The sequence below is a fragment of the Coturnix japonica genome, chromosome 1, assembly GCF_001577835.2.
Source record: "Coturnix japonica isolate 7356 chromosome 1, Coturnix japonica 2.1, whole genome shotgun sequence".
NCBI classification, from domain to species: domain Eukaryota; kingdom Metazoa; phylum Chordata; class Aves; order Galliformes; family Phasianidae; genus Coturnix; species Coturnix japonica.
In genome coordinates, this window is record NC_029516.1 from 130,871,276 (window position 1) to 130,892,227 (window position 20,952).

Sequence of the window (20,952 nt, forward strand, 5' to 3'; positions counted from 1 at the left end):
AGAAACCCAGTGACCAAAAGCTGAAGTAACATGCCAGTCAAGCTCTGTATTCCTGTCCTCAGCTTACCCTTTTGCCTTCTCCACTTTGGGACTGCCACTCCTTACAAGCAGCCTAGTTCTGCAACTAGGCCTGGCAACAGATCCTCAGGGACTTGCTGATCCTCAAGGCCTCCCATGAGAAAGTCAGCAGCCATCTCTTATTTCAAACAGTTTTCAGAGTCTGCAGACTCACACAACCTGTGTTGAGGCACATAAACGTGACCCTGGTGACTGAAAAGCACCATCTCCTCAGTTGCCCTCAATGCCAAAGGAGAGAAGGGCACCTCCAAAGGCACAATTCAAGGCATAAAGGCATGGATGTACATCCTGCAGGCCCACATAGTGTGCCACTGCCCTGCAAGGGGAACAGCCATCAGCTTGGGAAGGCAAAAAACTGGCAGAAACAGGCAGTGGTTCTCAGGCTGCAGTCCCCCACCTGTGGTTGTTGGGTCCCACTCCTTAAGAGAAGGTAGGATAGAAAGTAGGCAAACAACATGAAGGTGAAAGGGAACCACATCTCCCATGTTCTACAAGAGTCCAGCCACTCCCAGCTCCATGGATGAAGTCCATGTCTCTGAGATGGATGTAATTCCAGGTGTGGCCCTCCAGCTCCTCCCCCTGAGATGGATGCAGTGGCTTCTTACCACTTCAGACATTTTATACCAAGGATTAAGCTGCTAGCGTGTCCCCTGCTGGCATTTCTACTTCAAAGAGCTGCTGCAGTGGATTGCAAAGCCTTTGAAAGTAGCCACATCACACAATGTCCTGAGCATTAAATGAGGTCTTAAAAAAAAAAAAAGGGGGGGGGGGAAAAAAAAAAAAAANAAAAAGGGGGGGGGGGAAAAAAAAAAGAAAAAAAGAAGCAGCAAAGGTACTGGCTTCCTAAACATTCCAGGGCAGTCACTTTGAAAGGCCTTAATGCCTTGCTTTTTAGTATTTCCCCTTCCTTACCCTTCAAAATTATCACAATAAAACAGTCCAGTGAGGAACTGAAATACACAAGGGAACTGAAAAAAACACCTGCGAAAAGTTTTCTAACACATGTGCTATGGCTCCAGGAGAGCACTGCACCGTGCTACTGCTGCACGCCTAGCATCTCAATGAGCATTGCAGCTCTGCCATCAGCAGCACCAGCAGCCCACACACAAGTGTCCTCTGGCACAGAAACCTCGCCACAGACAAAAGTCTGCTCAAAAACACTGCACGACAAGCACCTGAATTCCTTGTGACTGCCTGCCTTACTCCCTGGGCCTCCCATCTGCTCTGTGATGGAGATGGCCTTCAGCCCACCTCCATCAGCCTGAGGGTCTCTGCCTCATAGCACTGGGCCTTGCACTTGTTGGCTACAGTAGGAAAACCAGCACAGTTCTTTTCACAGCAATACAAGGCCAGGTCCGAGCCACCAATGAATACAGCTGTCAGGAAAAACCCACAATTGTCACCACAACCTTTCAAATAAATAAAATACAGGGCTCTGCTAAAGCCCTGAATCATTAACGGGGCAATACCTGCACGTGTGCCAGATACCCACATGAGAGGGAGGGACAGACAGAGGTGTCTGTTTACAAAGCAACACAGCTGTAGGAGTGAAATATTTATGTAGCTGTTAATAACAGCACCAAGAAAAAAACACCTAGAAGGGGGGGGGTGGAAATGGACTAAAGCAAAGCTTTGATATCCTACAGCACAATCACTTGAACACTGAAAATCTGCCTTCGCAATCCACAGAAAGAGGGACAAAAAATAAGTGCTTCTGAGTTCCAACTTCATTCCATAAACCCTGACAGGAAAAACATTGCTGTATTTTTCCTTGTGTGTTTTCTCTAATTCTGCCTATTGCTCAGACTGCTGTACTCTCTGCAGGAGAAAAGATTTCACCAGCATATGAGCCTCTCTACCAATTGTTGGCTTACAATTCAACAACGTGTGATACTCAAATGATCTTGAAATGGTGTGTAAGATGCACTCGGAAATTCCTAAAACTCACCGATCAATAACAGGAAAAAAAAAGAGTGATATAAACCATCTGTTCTAACTTGATCTGTTTCTTTATGTAAGAACTGCACCACAAAAATTCCCCTACCGTACCATTACGTATTTTTTATTTCAAAATCACATAAATGAAATACGATGTTTTTATTACGCCTATGTGTGTGTGCATACATCTACACACACACACACACAAACAACAAAAAAGAAGGAAAAAAAGAAAGCACCGAGCATGTTTGTGCATCTCTTTCACTTAACCAGAACAGCCGAGCTCTTCTCACTTGCATCGTTGCTGGTACCACAAGCCCACCAGATCCTGGGCCAGGCTTATCACAACAGGAATCCTACAGGTCCTTCTAAAGCAGCCAGCTGACCACTGGCATCTCTCAATAGCTTTGGTAAGAACAGCACAAAAGTCCTCCACATGCTTACTATTTCTTTGCATAGCTGTGAGTTTTAACATATATTCTTTGTATTAGTTATATATGCCTCTCATCTCCTGTTAGGTGTGCTCGTGAATTTCCACAGTCTCAAACTACTTTTTTAGTGCACCCCAAAACACTGAAATAAGAACTTTACATCCCTTATTTAATGCATTTTATTTACTCACATGGCGATTAAGACATCAGTAAATTCTAGGAAAGCGATGTATGATTTTTAACCTCAAGCACCCTCTACCCCAAACAGAGCTGAAATGTTTGTTTTTAAAGGAGACTTTGGACACTGTATATCAATGACCAGCAACTGTCATTGCATTTGCTAATAATGGATAAGACGATTAGTTTAATTAGTCAAGCAGTTAATGCTACTATTATTTGAGCTAGTTTCCAGCTCTGACACCCTCTTAAAATGAGTTTTATATTCCGCAGGCAGTAATTTCAGCCTGTTTACACACTAGCTGACCACAACACACTGCTAAAGATACCAAATTGGTTTCACAATCAAAGGCTGTAAAATGGTTTTTAAAAGCAAACATACTAACAAATCCTAAAGCAGGAAATTATATTCTCATTTGCTAAACTCTTGTAAACAGTTGTGTATTCTTAGAGAAAATAAAAAGAGGAAAAATCTCTGGGCTTTAAAAAGCATTTCTTGTCTGAAAGATAAAAGAGAATCCTCATAGCCTGAGAAATTTCTAGTAACACTGGAGAATAAGGTGTCATTAGTGGTTACTATCTGAAAATTAGACACGTCACTAATGTTTATGATTTAGGAAACAAAACCACATGTTGAACTAGAAACGAGGAATGCCATTTGAACCCTCTTTTTCTCACCTCTCAATGGTATAAAATAGTGAACATTCAGAGCTTCTTGCAAATAAATACAGTACAGGTAATTGCTGACATACTGGTGAGCTACAGAGAAGAACATTCGTCCACAGCAGAGATGACTTAGCAGACCTGAGTGCCTGAAATCCTATGCAATATTAATAGCTACTCTTCTCGCACAGGAAAAAAAATACTTGCAGCATAGGACTACTGCAAATCTCTGTAAAATGCATGTGTACAAACAGAGAACTTTCATAAACATTCTGTAGACGCTACACTACATCATTGGTAAATATTATCTTAGGAAAATGAAGAAATGAATCCAATACTGTGTAACTGCTCTTTGAGAGCAGGCAGACACCTCGGCATTAAAGCCAATTCTATACAATGTCACCTCAAAGATATGAAAAACAGTCATTTAAGGTATCTGTCAGAGTCTCAAAATACGAGACTGAAAAGATCTCTGTGCAAGTTGTGCATGAAAATAGTTTTATTTGCAAACAAAGTAGCTCGCACTCTATGTCTTGCATAAGATTATTTGACTTCTAATTATCAGTTCTTGCTTCACTTGCCTAACCTACTGTGTGCACAAACATTACATCTTAACATCGATAGTAATCAACTGCGAAACGTACGTGTTCATATCCTATTAATAATAACATTCTACATCCTGACGTGTTTCACTTGTTAGCAGTTGGAAATTCTCGGGAGATACATGCGGCTGCTGTTACTTACACGAGCGCAGCGTATTACTGCTTCATAAACTGGAGATGTATCGACATCCCGGCCCCAGGTCTTCAGCGAGCACTGAGCCAAATAATAACTGGGAATTTGAATCAGCCTCTTCTGAACTAAGTCTGTAGTGAGGAGCTGGGCGATGACATGAGGATTTCTGTAGCCATGCCCTGTACTTCTCCTTGAAGAAGTGGGGGTGAAGGAGACGGGGGAACTGTTGGTCTAGCAGGGCCTATTTAACACAACGCTTTTAAAATTAGCTTAAATTAAAAGATTTTTTAGATTATTTCAAGTTTTTCCAGGCAGTAAAAGGTTCTCATACATAAATCTCTACTTCGAGACATTGATCTTCATTCCTCCTCAAATCACACACTTAATTTTTCTACCCACATCTTACCTGAACTAAAATATCTCTATATAACATTCATGGGTATTAGAAGAGAAATAAGATAATAGCATTTGCTCGCTGTTTCACCATCTGCCAATCTCTTATTTATTTTTAAAGTTATGTACTGCATACACAAACTTGACGCTGCTATAAGCACACGTAAGACAGCACGCTATGTCAGGTAGCTAACTGGGTAGGATCCTGATAGGTACTGAGCTCTGCCAGCATAAATGGCAGTCTAGGAAAGTCCAAGAGGCTTCAGCACGTCACGTCACAGAATGAGGTAACATCCTCAGACCCTCCCAACAATACAGCGGCAAAGTTTGCTTCCAACATCCAACAAATAATAATAATGAATAATAATACCAATTCCTCAGCCCTTCCACAACTGAAAAGACTTCAGCCTAAATAATCATCTTCTCTTCAGTGTGCTTAACATAAATCCTTTCCACTGCTTCCCGAGGCTCCTCCTCACCAAGAAAGTTGATGCGTCTCAGCACAGTGAAATCATTGCTGCGAAAGCCTGCCTGCTCATTAAATTATTCTGCTAGCTGTGTGTCCTCTCATTAAAAATGCACACAGATCAGATAATTGCAGCACACATTAGTAACCCTGTTTTCACATAAAGATCCCGTTTTGTTGCCAAGACAAAGACCTGGAAATGGCAGGGGGAATACTCAGCTGAACTACATTGCCAGAAACTAACAGCTTGCCTTCACCAACACAAGGAATCTGCACGGCTGAAAACCCCTGGACTTCTGTAATGGAGTGAAACGCTGTAAGCTTACCCTACCGTTTCTTCAAGCCCCAGGCAGACCGTCCCGGCTTTAGTTAAAGCCTCTGATCAGGAATTATTTAGATGAGCCATTCTAATTCACATAAATCTTCAAACGTATCTGCTATAAACTTCACAGATTTCCAGGTTGACTCATTCTCTTTATTAAGGCTAGGAAGCACTGCTAGGCGACAGCACGGCTAAAAATCCAATTAGGGTACAGCACTTCTGAAACACACTGACCTATTTCTGTTATTTGCTCATGTTATTTTTAAGATGCATATACTCACTATCTATTCCTGAAGAGAGCTGTATATGGCATAAACGAAGTCCCTCTCAAAGCGAGTTGGCATAACACCCGCATATTGAGCCCTGACAGCAGGTATTCACCAGGGAAATCTTGCCTGCCCGCCTGCCCCAGGCAGCACAGCCGGTATGCAGCGCACTGCAGCAAACTCTTTGAACACTAGACAACAGCCGACAGTCCTCCTACCTTGTTCAGCTCCGTCTATTCGGCACGTTTCCAATGTGAACAGAAACATCTGACATCAACAAACAGCCGCGCCTTTCCCATCGCATCATTGTGATGAATGTATGCCACACTGAGCAATTAGCTATCCCTTTTTAAATTATTATTATTATTCCTATTTTTTTTTTTCTTCTTCTTGCACTCAGAAAGCTCTGAGCCTTATCGGGGGATTTTTCCTCAGATGATGAAGCAAAGACACAGCCTGAACTCTGTTGCTGGAGGACTGCAGCCCTTCCTTCTCCCAGAGCCCTCCCAGCATATGGCAGCCAATCACACCCCGCATCGTCAGCCCTGCCGCTCTCGAACCCACTGGATATGGGTGATTGACACGGCAGCGCGGCGCTCCCAACGTGGAAAAACAACACGTCCATGCTGATGAGCCAGGAATCTCCCTCGCGCAGGAGAGGGTTTCTGCTGGCAAGGTAAAGCAATACCTCCATGAAGCACCACATGCGGCATAAGCAAAAAAACAACTCCCCCTGCATCACAACGACAGCTCGGTGCTGGCTTTGCACGAGGATTTTATAAAGCTTCTGCTGATCATAAACGCATGCACAAACGGTATTACTGAAACTGCAGAACCGCAGCGACGCTGTTTTGTTCAGAAAGGTTTGCCGTGCACCGTAAACCAAACAATCTGTCTTTCATTTCGACATGCAGCAAAACCGCACTCCTATCCAGCTCGCAGTATTCTCACCTAAATACTGCATAATCCCACCGTGCAGCGCGCTCATTTAGCAGCATCACACACAGGCAGCATCTTTCAGTACATTTGAAACCAGGTGCTCCAGGTATGGGATGCTCCTTGATGAGGACACGACCTAATGGTGGTGGTTTTAATACCCTTGGCAGACAGATCATATGAGCAGCGCCCTCACTCCAGTAGGGTGAGCAGCTCACCATTGATGCCCATCAGTACTGAGGCTGTGATACCAGTTGCCATTTTTTGGCTGTGCCCAGGGCAGATCAGTACACTTGGGACAAAAGGTCTGGTGTTTTCTCACAAATTTTGCTTTAGTTTTAAACAAAAAGTGCAATGCAGCAAAGGATTATTGAACATGAGTTGCAATTAAGAAAGAATACAAAAAAGGAGCTTAACCGGGAAGTCAATCTTCATCCAAAAAGGGATAAAGATTGCAGTGCAATACTACTTTAGACAGTAGTTAATGTAGTTCAATCCCTTACATAAAAATGTGTAAAATGTATCTAAAATCCCACTGAAAGTTTAAAAATATGAATAGACAAGAGGAAAACAAAGCCCTCATTCAACTGGCAGCTCTGTCCCAAGGCCCCATTGTTTCCTATCTCCTGTTTTGCATATTATAAATGAAGCTTTCCAAAATCCATTACCCTGCCATCCCGCAAGCAAAAACTCTCCTTCGGGCTTCATCATTTCCCCTCCAATTTGTCAAGGTCTGCCCCTTCCAGCACTGCAGGCCCCCCTACCGCAGCCCCCTGCCGGCTGCCGCCGGTGTCCCCGCCATCTGACCATGACACACTCCTCCTCTCCCTCCCCTCCTCCATTCCAGCAAGTTCAGGCTTCTGCTGGCTCCTGCTGCTGGCTTCTGCCTAGAGACTCCTACAGGGCAGCCCTCCCTCTCTGCTGAATCACCCCCGTCATTCCACTCTAATATACAAAAACAGACAAAAATAACCCTAAACAGTTGGTTCCATTAAGCCTCGAGAGACCCGGAGCTGGGTCGCACTGCTGGCAAGACTGGCAACTTCGTCTACAATTGAGGTGGCCCGGTGTGTCTCGTTGGGATTTTCCACAGCCTTCTGACTTTGCCAGACTCGAGCTGCCTGTGTTAAAATTTTCCATGCTGGACATCTGCTGCAGGATTTATTTATTTTACTGCCAAAACGCAGTTTGCCCATTTCTGAGACAGCCTAGACAGAAACACATTGCTCTGCCATTCCTAGAGCCCACTGACCAGAGAACTCTACCCCCTCCCCTCGAAGGGCAGTCCTGAAAATTGGCAGTACTCTCTACTTTTATTTTTCAAGGCTACACCTTTTGCAATTCTTATGAAAATATTTTTCCTATCTGATAAAGCTGTGGGACCTGCCAAAACGGTGCTGATATATCATCGTATTTTTCCTTCTGAGCTGTGCAATGTAAATCTACCACCTCCTCCGAATGGCCGTATGTGGCTGGAAAGGCACCAGCCCCACAGTGCGACTGAGCGTGTAACGGGCTCAAGTTACAGGAGATTAGCAGGATTTCCCCTGTAACTGCTGCTCCCATCTGCCAAAGACCAGACATTGGAAGTGACAGCAGGAAGACAACCTCGTCTGTTGCTTTCGTGACCCTTTGGCTCATGTCCCACTGATGTGCAGGAGACACAGCCTTGAGACAGCGCTGCAGTGGGGTGTGAGAAAGGTCGAGGGGGACCATAGCATGAAGCTGGGCAGGAGGGAAGAGATGGCAGTCAGAGAAAAGGGAGAAAGAGAACTGAGAGACCGAGTCTGGAAATCCTGGGTCTGGTTGAGCAAAAAGGTTATAACAAGGAAGCAAAAAGTGCCTGAGCTGGATGAGAAGCACAGAGCAGCCAGCACCAAGCACCAGCAATTGCAACGCAGCCACTAGATGAAAGATGACATCAAGACAGACAAAACAGTGATGGAGCCTGGTGGCCACAGAGCACCCCAAAGGGTCCAAACAGGAGGGTGAGCAGCACAGTCACAACCACTCCACCTACAGAGGAACTAGCCCTGTACAGTGGAGATGCAGGCCGGTCATGGCTCCCAGCCCAGGCTCAAGAGGTCAGCAGCTCACTCCTCTCCAGAGACACACACTGCCATGGTCCTCCTTTCCCTATGAACCAATGTGGCAGCGCACACAAAGAATTTCCACGGGTAGTTAGTTTGCTTCTAAGAAGCTTGCAAGTTAACTGCAAAAAGGAAGTTAAATAAATCCAGACAAGCTGGCTGCAGGCTCAGGGCTTCAGGTGAAGTCAAAGTGTGGTTCAGGTTCTCCAAAATCTTACACCTAGGCTGCTAGAATTACATATGCAAAACCAACGGCACGTGCTCACCTGGATTCTTGTGTGGATGATTACATCCTAGTTCTTCCCTTGTCAAGGGATCAGAAGCCTCTCAAATCACACACTATATGTATCAGCCCCTCAGCCAGCCTCTGTCAGAAAGCTCAAGAGAAAATATGTAATCTTCCTTAGAAATGGTGTTTGAATAGCATGCAGCAAGGCATGAGTTCAAGGGCTGGAGAAAAAATAATGTATATTTAAAAATACGGTCTTCTGCACATTGAACGAAGAGTTCCAGAGTGATTGATCTGAATTGGAGATGTAGCCATCCGATCATGCATTTTTCACATCAGTTACAATTAAAATGGTCAGGATTTCAATTTTCAGATCTACTTATGCAACTGCATTATATATTTAATTGCAATATGAAAGAAATCATACGGAAGCAAAGAAGTTCTGATGTCAAACTCGAAAAAGATGAACAAATACAGGTACATTCTGAACAAAGAAAATACCACCTGCTCTGTTTCACAGTCTCCTGTACTTAATGATTCAATGTAAACACACTGCTAAAGGCGACTCTTGCAACTTTCTGAATGGTACAGATATAGCATCCCCAGAAAACTGGACTCTTTTGGAAGTAATAAAGTTGTAGTAAAATGGATCAAGCAAAAAAATCACGCTTTATTTTTCCTTTTTGGCTCTTTGATGATAGCTATTAGAGCTAACACCAGAAACCAACAAAACTCGATTTATGCAAACAGAGAGGACTGTAGATACCACTAACATTTAACATGACAAGTAGCTTATGTGATACTGACTACAGCACAAAGAAGATCTTGAGCTGAGCGTAGATGACCTACAGCAATGGTGACATTTGGGTAAGTTCAGCAATGGCAGGAACAACTTCAAAACTTCCTTGTGTCAGTAACAGACTCTTCCCACAACAGCTAGCACCAGCAAAATTCCACCTTCGTAGCTATGATCTGAATGACAGCAGAAAAGAAAATTCAAGGCAGCTGCCATGAGTTTAAATCTAGACACCTAGACCTATTCACAGGCAATGTCACTGATGGCAGTCTTTGCAAAATACCTCACTATTTCCGAGGCGCTGGAGCTGAAGTGCTGGCAGGAATCACAGTAAGTTGCAAAAATAAGATCTCTAGTACTGCTAAAACTGAAGTTAGTGTCAAGAAGCAAGTATGCTTCCAAAAGGACACTGCTAGGTCAATTAGTACTATTATTTACTAAATATGCTTATTATATGAACTTAAGAGTACAGGATTTCAACTGCTTTAATTTTCAAGTACCTGGATTTCCAAACATCTCCCTAACCCAGAAAACCTTGAAATGGGTTGTACACAGACATGAAAACAGACTGTTCTAGTCTTACCATCTACACTGAAAGAAATATGAAACAGTAAGATATCGCATAAGCAAGCACATATTCGAGTCAGAGGTTAGGATTCACCTTACCAAACTTGAGAGGGCTTCTGGAGGCCTTCCAAATCCTGTCCTTCCTCTTGTTGGTTGTGCAGGGAATTTAAGCCATGTCTAAACTGTGAGATCCAAATGCATGGGTTCAGGCATGCACTCTGGCCGTATCCCGACTTTATTCTGGGATGACACCAGTTCCACATCAGCACGAAAACCGAGTATACGTGCACGTTTCCCTCCTGTGGTGGTTGTGGTTGGGAAGGGTAATGAGCATGCCAGACAGAAGAGAACTGCAGAACACCACAACCAGGTTTTATAGCTGAATGTTTGAGAGACATAGACCGGGTGCACCAGAGGGCTGAGCGGCCTCTGAATGTAGCCTTATGCACTTGGCTTGAAATATACATGACCAAATATAAACAACCACATCTCCATGAGTCACTCTACTCCTCCTTTCTCTTTATAGTCACTGAAGAGAAACAGGCATTTGTAGGCTGTGATTCATCATATACCAAAGTAGATCTTCTAAGAGATTCTTCTACATCCTCGAAATGTTCTGTCTCTGTTACCTGAGATGGCTACCCTCCTATTAATTCCTTTGTTAAACAAAGAAAAGGTGAAATCGTACTACAGAAGAAGCTTTATTAAGAACCTAAGAACTTAAGGCACTGAAGTTACATGCTCTGGATGGCACTTTAGATTTTCAAATTAATTTCAATTAACTTAATACATAAGCATATATCTTAAGAACACGTGTATTTTGACAATGCAGTTACAGCTTTGGTGTAAATCCTCAGCTTCCTATAAGCACGTTCCAGTTATGCTACTATATAAGCAACACAAGCTTGTTCTCTTAAGCTATGCTGAACGTGTTCCAGGTTTTCTTTCCCTGACTGAACATCCATCCCTACACTCCCCCATGCTTTCTTCCTCTGAACAACTGATTGACACCAAATTAACCTAAAAGGAGTTAGACTGAGTTAGACTAAGTTCTTTAAGATTTTCTTCTGGGTTCTCATGGGAAATTTTTTGGGAGGGAAGGTTGTTAGAACATATGATTTATTGCTGTTTCTCGCTGTATAAGCTTAGAAATATACACTGGCAGAGTGCTAAACTAGGCAAAACAAACTGGCAAACCACCTATATTAACTAGCTGTTTGAATGCCGACTTACACTAAAGTTTCATCAAAACAGTGATTCTGTTTTTCCTCATGACAACTAAAAAAAGGCTGAGCATTTTGAAGTCCACTGATCTGAAATATCAAATCACAGAAGTATTACAATAGAATCACAAAGGTTGGAAAAGACCACTAAGATCATCAAGTCCAAATGTCAACCCATCATCACCATGCCCACTAAATACTAACATTACAGACTTTTGGTGACAGATTCCCAACTGAGAGTCTGAGTTTCTGAACTCTACTCGGAAGAACAGTTCTATGAGTCAGAAGGAATCATGGGGTAAAAGCACTAACACTGCAAGCAAGACGTATCTTCCTTCTTGCTAATTGATTTCACATCCTTTATTTTATACAGCATCAACCACAACCAGGGAATTAACTGGTGAAACTCTTTACTGTGCCAGTATGTCTTCAGCATCCAGTTGGAAACATCGCCAAGGTGTAAGTCACCACTGTTCAGTACTCCTTAGCAAGACCATTGTGTATTGGGAAGTTCTTCCATTTCTGATACAAACATGTTCCTTCCCCCTCAGATCCTTCCATGACTAACTTCCTCCACAGCTATTGTTCTGGCCTCAGATTTGGAGTTGCTCCCATTCAAAACAACAGCAAGAGGAAACCACTCGATAAATCACCTTGTCAGAGAACCTAATAGCCTCATCCCTAAAGACACATAGGAGAAGCCCCTTGTATTTCAGGGAACACAGGTGAAGGCTGCATAAAAGAAACTTCTGGCCCTTATTTTGAGAAGCTAGAATTTGGTGGCTTCCCGTAACAGCCAACCTATCAGGAAGAAACAGAACTAAGATTTGTCCTCTAAAAAGTTCCTAAATTACCAGAAATAATCCTTCACATAACTACCTGAAAAAACCAGCCTATTCCAATTATGTTTTGTAATAGGTAAACCAAGTTTTTTTTAATCTACTGTGAAGATTCAATTATCATCCCCTAACGTAATCCAGATCCTTCACATAATTCAAGCAATGGCTGTAAATAATACAACTTTTGACCAGTGATGTAATGAGGACTCTTTAATTATCCTTTAAATCCATGAGCTCTATTTTATTTCTCCGTGTTAAACCCAAAGGGGAAAATACGTCACCGAACAAAGCTACATTTTGAATCTCTCCATCTTAAATTAACACAATAATAATTCAGCTTAGTCTAACTGTCTAAAATGATTCTACTGTTATTAAACACAGCTGCAAGGTAGCTGCAAAATATCCCATTGCTATTTAGCAGGTGATGCTAGCTGCCATTTCCCTGCAAGCTGCCACTTAACAGCATGAGCCTGTAGGGTAGATGCTCAGGGGCATGCAGCAAAATCAGCAAGCAATCTCCACTGTAAGCAGAGAAAACAGGCACCAGGAGACTTCAGGGAAAAAAAAAAGAGAAGCAATTGAATCATTTTTGCTTTTAAAAATCAATGAGAACAGGATTGAATCCCTCACCCTTTCACAGCAATTAATGAGCTGCACATGTAAAAGTAGAGGACTCCATGTAATTAACAAAGCATTACATTGGCAAGGAGGATAGGCCTGGAGTATGTAAGTACAGGGTTTTATTCCTTTCTGTGAAGTATGGATGACAGGTAGGAGAAAGCTATGCCAAGCGAACCGCTGGCAAGCAACTAGTCTTTTGGTTAGCAGGCAGCTCTGTTTTGTGAAGTCTATCAGTTTGTGTTCACATAGGCAAGCCTTTCTTTAAACATCAGAATTACATGCATTTAAGCAGTCACCGGTTTTACATCAAATTTCAATTTTCACCTCAAAAAGGTTGATTTGTTACAGCTTGCTGCATGGTTACTATGAAGCTTTTGTGTGTACAGTGTTTTAAAACATTGCATGCGGTTCTTTGCCAAATTATTCTGCCACATAACACTATATAAATATACACGGTCGTGCATCTGTATTTTTCCCGACGTCGTGTTACGTTAACGGAAACCAAGAAAGTGAATATCTGTACACAGACGAAGAAACAAGAATTGCTTTCACTCAGGATAAACAGATAAACAAGGAGTAATGAAGGGCAAGAAACAAGGTCCTTTAGCAGAAGCACTAGGTGGGGATAAAATGGCATCCAAAAACCCTGATATCCAATACAGCTTCAGCAGTAACTTTCAAGACTGAGCCCCGCCACCTCAAGAACAAATTAAATTACAAAAAGAGTGCCTCAAAATCAAAATGCACACACCACTTCATTGACTAGAGGTCCAGAGATAGAATGAAGAGTTTATTTGTAGGAAAAACACCGTAAATAGCTACTCTCCAGCTAATGCTGGGCACTTTATCTTCTGTATTTTTCTCCATCTTACTACTCTTCCTCTCACTTGAAAGAAAAAAAGTAAAACAAAATATTGACATAGCCATTAATTTGACTATTGCCCCTAGTACCAAATCTAATAATGATTAATTATTAGAAGAATAATATGTATATATTAGTAGAGGCAAAATAAGATTAGAAAGTATCTTGCCTGCTTAAAGGTAGTAGTAGGCAAAGGAGACTGCAGAAGAACAGTGCAGGCTGAAATCCATATAGATATTTCACATGTATACAGTCTACCAACCAAAAATCTTAAGGCCAGCCTCACCAGTCTCCCCGCCATCTTGATGATCATTAGAGGTTGCCTATCTGGGCAATGTCCAATCTGAGTTTCCAAAGCAAAAACTTGTTGCCACTATCCTCTTGCTGTCATCTGGCACTACTCATGAGAGCCCGGCTTCAATATCCATCACTAGCTGCATGGGATTTTCCCTCAGCCTCCTTTCATCCAACAGGGAACACCCAGCTCCCTCAGCACAGTCCATTGCCTGTAATGGTAGCTTCACACTGGGCCCAGACATGGCAACAGCTCTTTGCTGGAGCCAGACATACTGCCCGTGTCCAAAGCTGTGAATGTGTGCTCAGTTCCCAGTGGATGAACTAGAGAGACTTCTGCCTTTATCTGCTTTTGGCAGCATATACGAGGGAATATCACTCAAGTGCTTTGCATTTGCTTCTTCTGATTCTTGTTTCAACTACTGACAGAAGAGAGAGGTTAAAATCCCTGGATTCTCCACAGAAATGTCCACTGTTAGGCCCTGTTTCTGTCCTCTCAGAGGTTTTATGTATTGTGTGCACTTAGATTTTAGAGAGATATGTACTACCCAGCTACACCATGTCTCATCAGAACCCTTCCAGCTACCAAAAGACACCTTAACTACAAAGGAACAAAGTAACCAGAGCTAACTTTCTTGATATACCCCTTCGGAAAGCAAAATCTGAAGCAGACTCTCCAATTACAGCCATGGCCAAATATTTCTTTGTGAGACAACGTATCTTGAAGAGCATTGGAAGCTCTTAAAAACCAACAACTTTAAGAATATTCCATTTATTTTACTCCTTTTTCCCCCCCAGTTTTTAAGTGGAAAACAAAAAATAACTACAGTCCCCCTGACAAAATCCTGCTGATGTAAACAAAGTAGAACCACAGCAGTTTTAATGATTCCTCCAGTTGAGAAAACCCATTGTCTCAGTCCTAAAACTCTCTAAAACAAAACCTTAAAGTGACATCCTCCCCATTTCCAGTTTGCTTCTGGCAGCAGGCTTTCTCCGCCAGGGCTCAGCAGCAGCTGGGACCAACCCTAGCAGGTTTGGCATCGCTGGCATCACTGTAAGAAAAAAGTGCATCAATCATCTGAAATTTCTAAAGAAGCATGAGGTAAGCTTTCTAGAAAGCAACAACAATGCTGCAATAATCCTCCTGTCAGCCCTAGGGCCATCATCACAACTCAGACAACCAAACCGCTCTGCTGCTTTACAAGGGAGGAGTGCTGAGCTCCACCCAGCCTTGGCCTCCAGTTATTGTCACACTGTTGATCAAGATGCAACTTTACAGCTCAGGAAGGGTATTGATTTTTCCTCCCCTTCCTCTAATTCACAGAAGTGAGGATAGGTAATTTCAAGCGAACGACTGACTGAAGCCACTAACGCCTTGTTCTGCTGGACTGTGCCCTAATGTTGCCATTGCAGTTAATTAAGCCTTCACCCTTCCAGTCCACACTCACTACTGCTCCCACAGGATACATCTTCAAGTCTAACCATTCCCAGGATTCAGCACTTATACCTCCAAAAAGAACATCAAGGTATCCAAGCCCATCCCATGGCATCTAGAAACCCACATGGCAGCCATCTACCACAGTGTAAACTGAAATGGACTGTTCAAGAAACTAGGAAAAGAACCAGAGACATCGGATACCATCTAAAGGCTACAAGTAGCACAAGAAATACACTCCAACACAAACAGGAAGCGAAGAGCATAAAGTATTATGAAATGAAGTGAATGAGTTGAGTAACACAAGACCCATCACTAACTGCCAACAGGCAACACAGAATACTAAGAGTGAAATACCTGATAGGAATTGCATCACCCAATGCTGTCAAAAGGAGATCTAAAGCCTACGTCTTTTTTTCCCTCCTCCCCTCACACTGTTAAGACGAAGACTCAAACACAAGCAGGGGGCAGGAAACACTGTATATACCTGTTCTGCAGACATGAAATCTAAGATACTTATAGTAAGGCATCATTAGTCTATTTCACTAATCTGAAAAGCTAACATTAATATTTATTCACTTAAAGGCTACAGTAAGCAAACACTTACAAACCCTGACAACCACTGCTCCAGAAGCATACCTAAAATCACCTTGATATACTGACAATTCATTGTATACATACAAAAAACAGAAGTTCCAGATTTGAGAACAGCAAATAAAGGTTAGATAACTAACTCATCAAAGCCTATACACCAAGGTAATCAATGCTCAGAGCCTACAACATCCATATAAACAGAGAGCACCACAGGGATGCGGCCTACTTCATGAAAACCTCGTGCCTACTTGGAAACCCCGCTCAGCCAACAAGTGCACCCTTCACCCAAACCCACCAACCGCTCACTTACAGCCCAAGTTGAGAACATTTAGAGATCCCTGTAACTCTTAACAGTTTTTATTACCTCTGAATTCAACCCACACTTTTTTACAGTCTTAAATCACTAACAAAACACTCGTAAATTTTCTTGAGCATTTCATCCTTGAAAAAGAAACAGTCCTATCGCCACTGAAGAAACTTGCCATGGATCTACTAAACAACCTTTCTGAGAAAGATCAGTAACAAAGCCATCTGTTGGCTCATTTAATTGAACCTAAAGCTACAGACAAGGAACACCAAGCTAAACAGAAGGCAAGGACTCTCAACCCCACACAATTTCCAGTCAAAGGAGATGCAGGCTCATGCAAATTCAACCTCCCAGATGTTCTTTTGATACCATAAGGCATGAAATATTAGTCTGTCAGCAGAGGGTGCATTAAATAAGAAGGTGCTCCACCACCCCTTGTTACTTCCCAAGCAGAGACCCACAAAGCAGAATTCTCTCTGCCCTGTTTCCAACATCAGCATCAAACCAGCATGTGAACAGGTCAGAAACGGCCTCCAGCTCTCTCAGTATCAAGACAACAGAGCTGTTTATCCTTCAGCACAAACAGCTGCAGCATGATCAAAATGACCTGCTGCTGAAGAGCAGCGCAAGTTAAATTGAATTGAACTTAAACCTAAACCTGGAATTCACCAGAAAGCAAAAATAATTTAAAAAAACAAACAAAAACAAACAAACAAACAAAAAAACCAAAAAACAAAACAAAAAAAAAACAAAAAACAAGAAAACACCACACTGTTTAGAGTCTGCAGCCACCTACAGACTGGCTTTGTTGCCTTAAGATACATGATCTCAACTGGTCATAGGTCAGAAGTATTTCTGGACTTTACACTGACATTATACTTTCATACTGACACATTACTCAATGACAGTGTTGCTGTCTCAGCTCTACCTAAGCAAAGAGTGGCCTGTGTAATAAGCCATAGCAGGTCACGAAACTTCCCACTCTAGGAAATTTTACTGCTCCAGAACATGCCAGTAATACATCATACAGCATACCATCACCACACTAATCCTCTTGTCTTCCAGACTGAATTCTTGTAGTGCTCAAAACCCTACTTGCTGTCTTAAAGCACTCTGAGGCCTAGGCCCTAGATAGCAACGGGCCTATCTCATGCTCCACACAGGAAGTCCTTAACTGTGGGCATCTTCATCAGTCACTGAAATGCTGGCCTGTTGCATTATTGCTTATTTCCAGCTCTTTGAAGAGGCCCACTCTTCCTTCATACTCAGGTCTGAGCCACACTCAACTGTCTTTTTGTTCCATATTCAGTTGGGTGTTTCAGTATTGCAGTTTGGAAGGTGTAGAACCCAGCTATCGCAAATCATTCATCCGTAATGATAAAGACTACGCTAACAGAGCAAGGGAAACATCACCAGTCGAAAAAGGAGATTGTTTTTGTTTTTAAAGGTTTATTCGTCATAAATGAGTGACTAGAAAATGGAAAGCATTCTTGATTAACACTTTCACTTCAGTGACATCTTAATGAATGCTTTCTAACTTAACTATACTTACATAAAGTTGCAAATGAAGATGGGAGAATATTGAAGAAAGGCAAAAGGAAAAAGAAAAGAAGGGAAATAAAAGAAATAAAGAAAATTACATCAAGCATTTTAATTTCTTGGATGCATATAAGAAAATGAATAATAATGCATGTGAGGAAAAGTGATCCAGCAGAGATTTGATTAGTACAAGACATCTGGAAAGCAGTAATGAGTAGACAGAGTTTGAAATATGATAGAGGGGCATGAGATCTGGAAGCCAATTAGGTTACTTTACAGTTCTGCAAAGATGAAGGTAGCGTGTTCGTATCTGCCTTCAGTACTGCAGCACCATACAGCTAACAATAAACTGCCAGAAGAAAAGGACAGAAGAGCAGTAAACGTGATTGAGATGGAGCCCTCTGAAGTGAGCTACCCTAATGGCCATCAATATTAAAATACCTTCCTCAATAACAAGTTTAATGCTATTGGTGGTTCTCTGTTTCTGTTTTTATTGGCAGATTAGACCAAATTCAGAAACCTTCTAGTAGTACCACAGCAATACCTATAGGGGCCTATTAAAAGGGGGGAGGGAAGGTGGTATAAACAAATAGGCTGTTCATTCACATGGTATGGCATCAGTTTCAGTGAGAACATGCCAAACCAAAATAAATTAGGCTCTATAATTTTACTCGTCAGTGTAAAGAGTAAAATAATCATTAAAAATTGCTGAGATTCCAAGAGCTGCCCAGAGGACCCAACACCATCAGGCAGCACAGGGAATATCAATTTTATGTGATGCTTTTTCCTGCCATAAACTGTTAACAGCACTTTTTTCTGCTGTCTCGTAGTTGAGCTTTCAAGCTCAGAGAAAACAAGACCAGGAAGGTGCCCAAAGTTGGAGGAGTCATATGTCACATGGGTGGCAGAATCCATGGACAGCAGAACCCACGGACAGCTTCTGCACAGCTTCTGCACGGCACACACACCACACTTTGAGAATCCCTAGGTTAGTAGAAAATCTATTTGATGCTGCATCCTGCAGCTCTGCAGACTGTGCAACCAGCAGAGAAACTGCAGAGCAGATGTAGTAGACAAGATGAAAATTTCGCCCACCAAGTGTTAGCAGCAAGTAGACTTTATTTTTAATCTTCTTATGACAACTGTTATTCTGCAAAAGCCAAATTTAAGAAAATGATGCTGGAATGAAAGATTTCAGCATCACAATCCTAAACAGACCAACTCGAAGGATTTGAGATTTTGGTAGGTCTGCCGAGCTCTAAAAATATGCTGTTTATTCAGAGAGGGCCATAAATGATTAAGGAGAGAAGTTTATGAGGAAAAACGTGTTGAGGTGACGTGCGTTGTGGAGCCCATCTTCACATCTACACTGCACAGAGATATCACTACACGTCCAGCCTCTTCTGCTATACAAAAACATCACCGTACAGCTACTGTACTGTAAGCTGCCTTGGAAAGACAGAAAGACCTCTGTGCTACTGCAACCCCCTGCTGGAGCCAAACATCGTTCCAAATCTCACCTGCAAAAGACAAGCCGTAGCATATGGCAGCAGCCATGGAAGTGCCACAGACCGACATACCCTACCCTGCAGGATGAGCAACGCCATCTCCTTACAGAGAGAGGCCGCAGGGCCCATCCTGACTTCACGCACCCCTGGAGCCCACAGCTACACAAAAGGGCCTTGTCTGCAGGGGAAAAGCAGCATGCCTTCCTGCAGCAGAACCAGCTGTAGCACATGTATGCAAACAGCCAAGCATGCTGCACATTACTAACTGGCATCACCCACCCTAAAGCAACTGGTTTAGGGGTATTTTTGAACGTAGTCAAAAACCATATCAAAGGAGCTTTCCATCAGCCCTTGACAGTAACTTGGTGGCACTTCCCACCTGGTGGTGATGAGGAATATGATTTAGCTGGGAAGTATTGGTAATGGTTGGACTAGATGATCTTCTAGGTCTTTTCCAACCTTGACAATTCTGTGATTCCCAGAAGAGTTCAGATACACATTTGGCCCCAAAGCCACCTACAGGTAGGCGTCTTATTTGTGTACACACTCACACTGCGGTATGCACACACAGGGCGAGAGGAGGCAGGACAGATGGCCGAACCTGCGCCTATTTACCAAGGTACGAACACCATGTTAAGATGATAAGTGCGGGGCCAAGTCACGTGCTGAACATTAATTGCACTTCCTCCGCTGCCTGCCCACAGCAATGGGAACCCACTGGGACATGGCACAGCGTGACCATGAGGAACAGTGGGCATGTAGATGACCCCACTGCTCTGGTCCACAGTACCCAGGGAGCATCATCGCTCCCAGCAGAAGGGAAGCACAGCCGGGAGAAACAGAAAGGAAAACATCTGGAAGCAAAAGCCCGCAGGCAATGTCGTCATGGCTTGGAAAATCTATTAGCGTGCATAGATCTCCCACGTGCGCACCTAAGGTGTAGGTACACACGCACACTGGGCTCTACACGCAACTCGTTGCAACACAACGTCGACTTTTCCTCACGGAGTTTTCTCGGGGCGCTCCGGCCCAATGCGGCGGTCACGCTCACGGCCGCGGGTGGGGGCGACAAGGGGCACGGGGCCGCCAACGGGAGGAAACCGCGGCTCCCCGAGGCCGCCGCTCCCATAGCACAGCGCGGAGCCCTCGGCGGACACGGGACGGGAGGCGCCGCAACCGCTCCCATGGGAAACACGAGGGGAAAATGGCGGGGGGGGCACCCACGCGGGAGCAGAGGCCGCCGCCCGCCCAGGTACCGCGGGCCGGGGGCATCGGAGCGGAGCTCTCCGCCGGGACCGTGCCTCGGGGCTGCCTTACCTCGCGGAGAAGCCGGGCCGGGAAGCGGCCGTTCGCAGCCGGGCGGCGGCGCTTCCACGCAGCTGCTTGTCACCTCTCCCGCCGCGGCGGCGGCTGCGGGCGGAGGGGCGGGACAGCACGGCCCGCTCCGCCCCGGCCCGCCCCGCTCCGCACCGCCCTCAGCCCCAGCGCTTCCTCCCCCGGGCAGCGCTGCTGGGTTGGAGCTGGGGCGGGCAGGGCCCTCTGTGTCCCAGTGTCCCTGTGTCCCAGCCCCTGCTCCAGCAGCAGCACCCAGAGCAGGGTGCCCAGGCCCATGGCCAGGCGGCTCCTGTAGAGCTGCAGGGAGG

The 20,952-nt window shown here is 43.8% G+C and overlaps 1 protein-coding gene across 14 annotated transcripts in view; it reads right to left on the minus strand.

The window, feature by feature from the left end:
- Positions 1-20,752, minus strand: part of MBNL2 (muscleblind like splicing regulator 2) — a 100,768-nt gene extending 80,016 nt beyond the window's left edge. For 8 of the 14 annotated variants that reach the window (XM_032442034.1, XM_015851561.2, XM_015851569.2 and 5 more), the window contains exon 1: positions 20,627-20,752. The gene's annotated coding sequence lies outside the window, so the exon portion shown is untranslated. Of the gene's footprint in view, positions 1-4,031; positions 4,052-5,484; positions 5,604-5,687; positions 5,974-20,626 lie in introns of those variants that run through there. The other 6 variants (XM_015851564.2, XM_032442036.1, XM_032442035.1 and 3 more) reach the window with 6 other exon arrangements.
- Between the last annotated feature and the right edge of the window lie 200 nt (positions 20,753-20,952).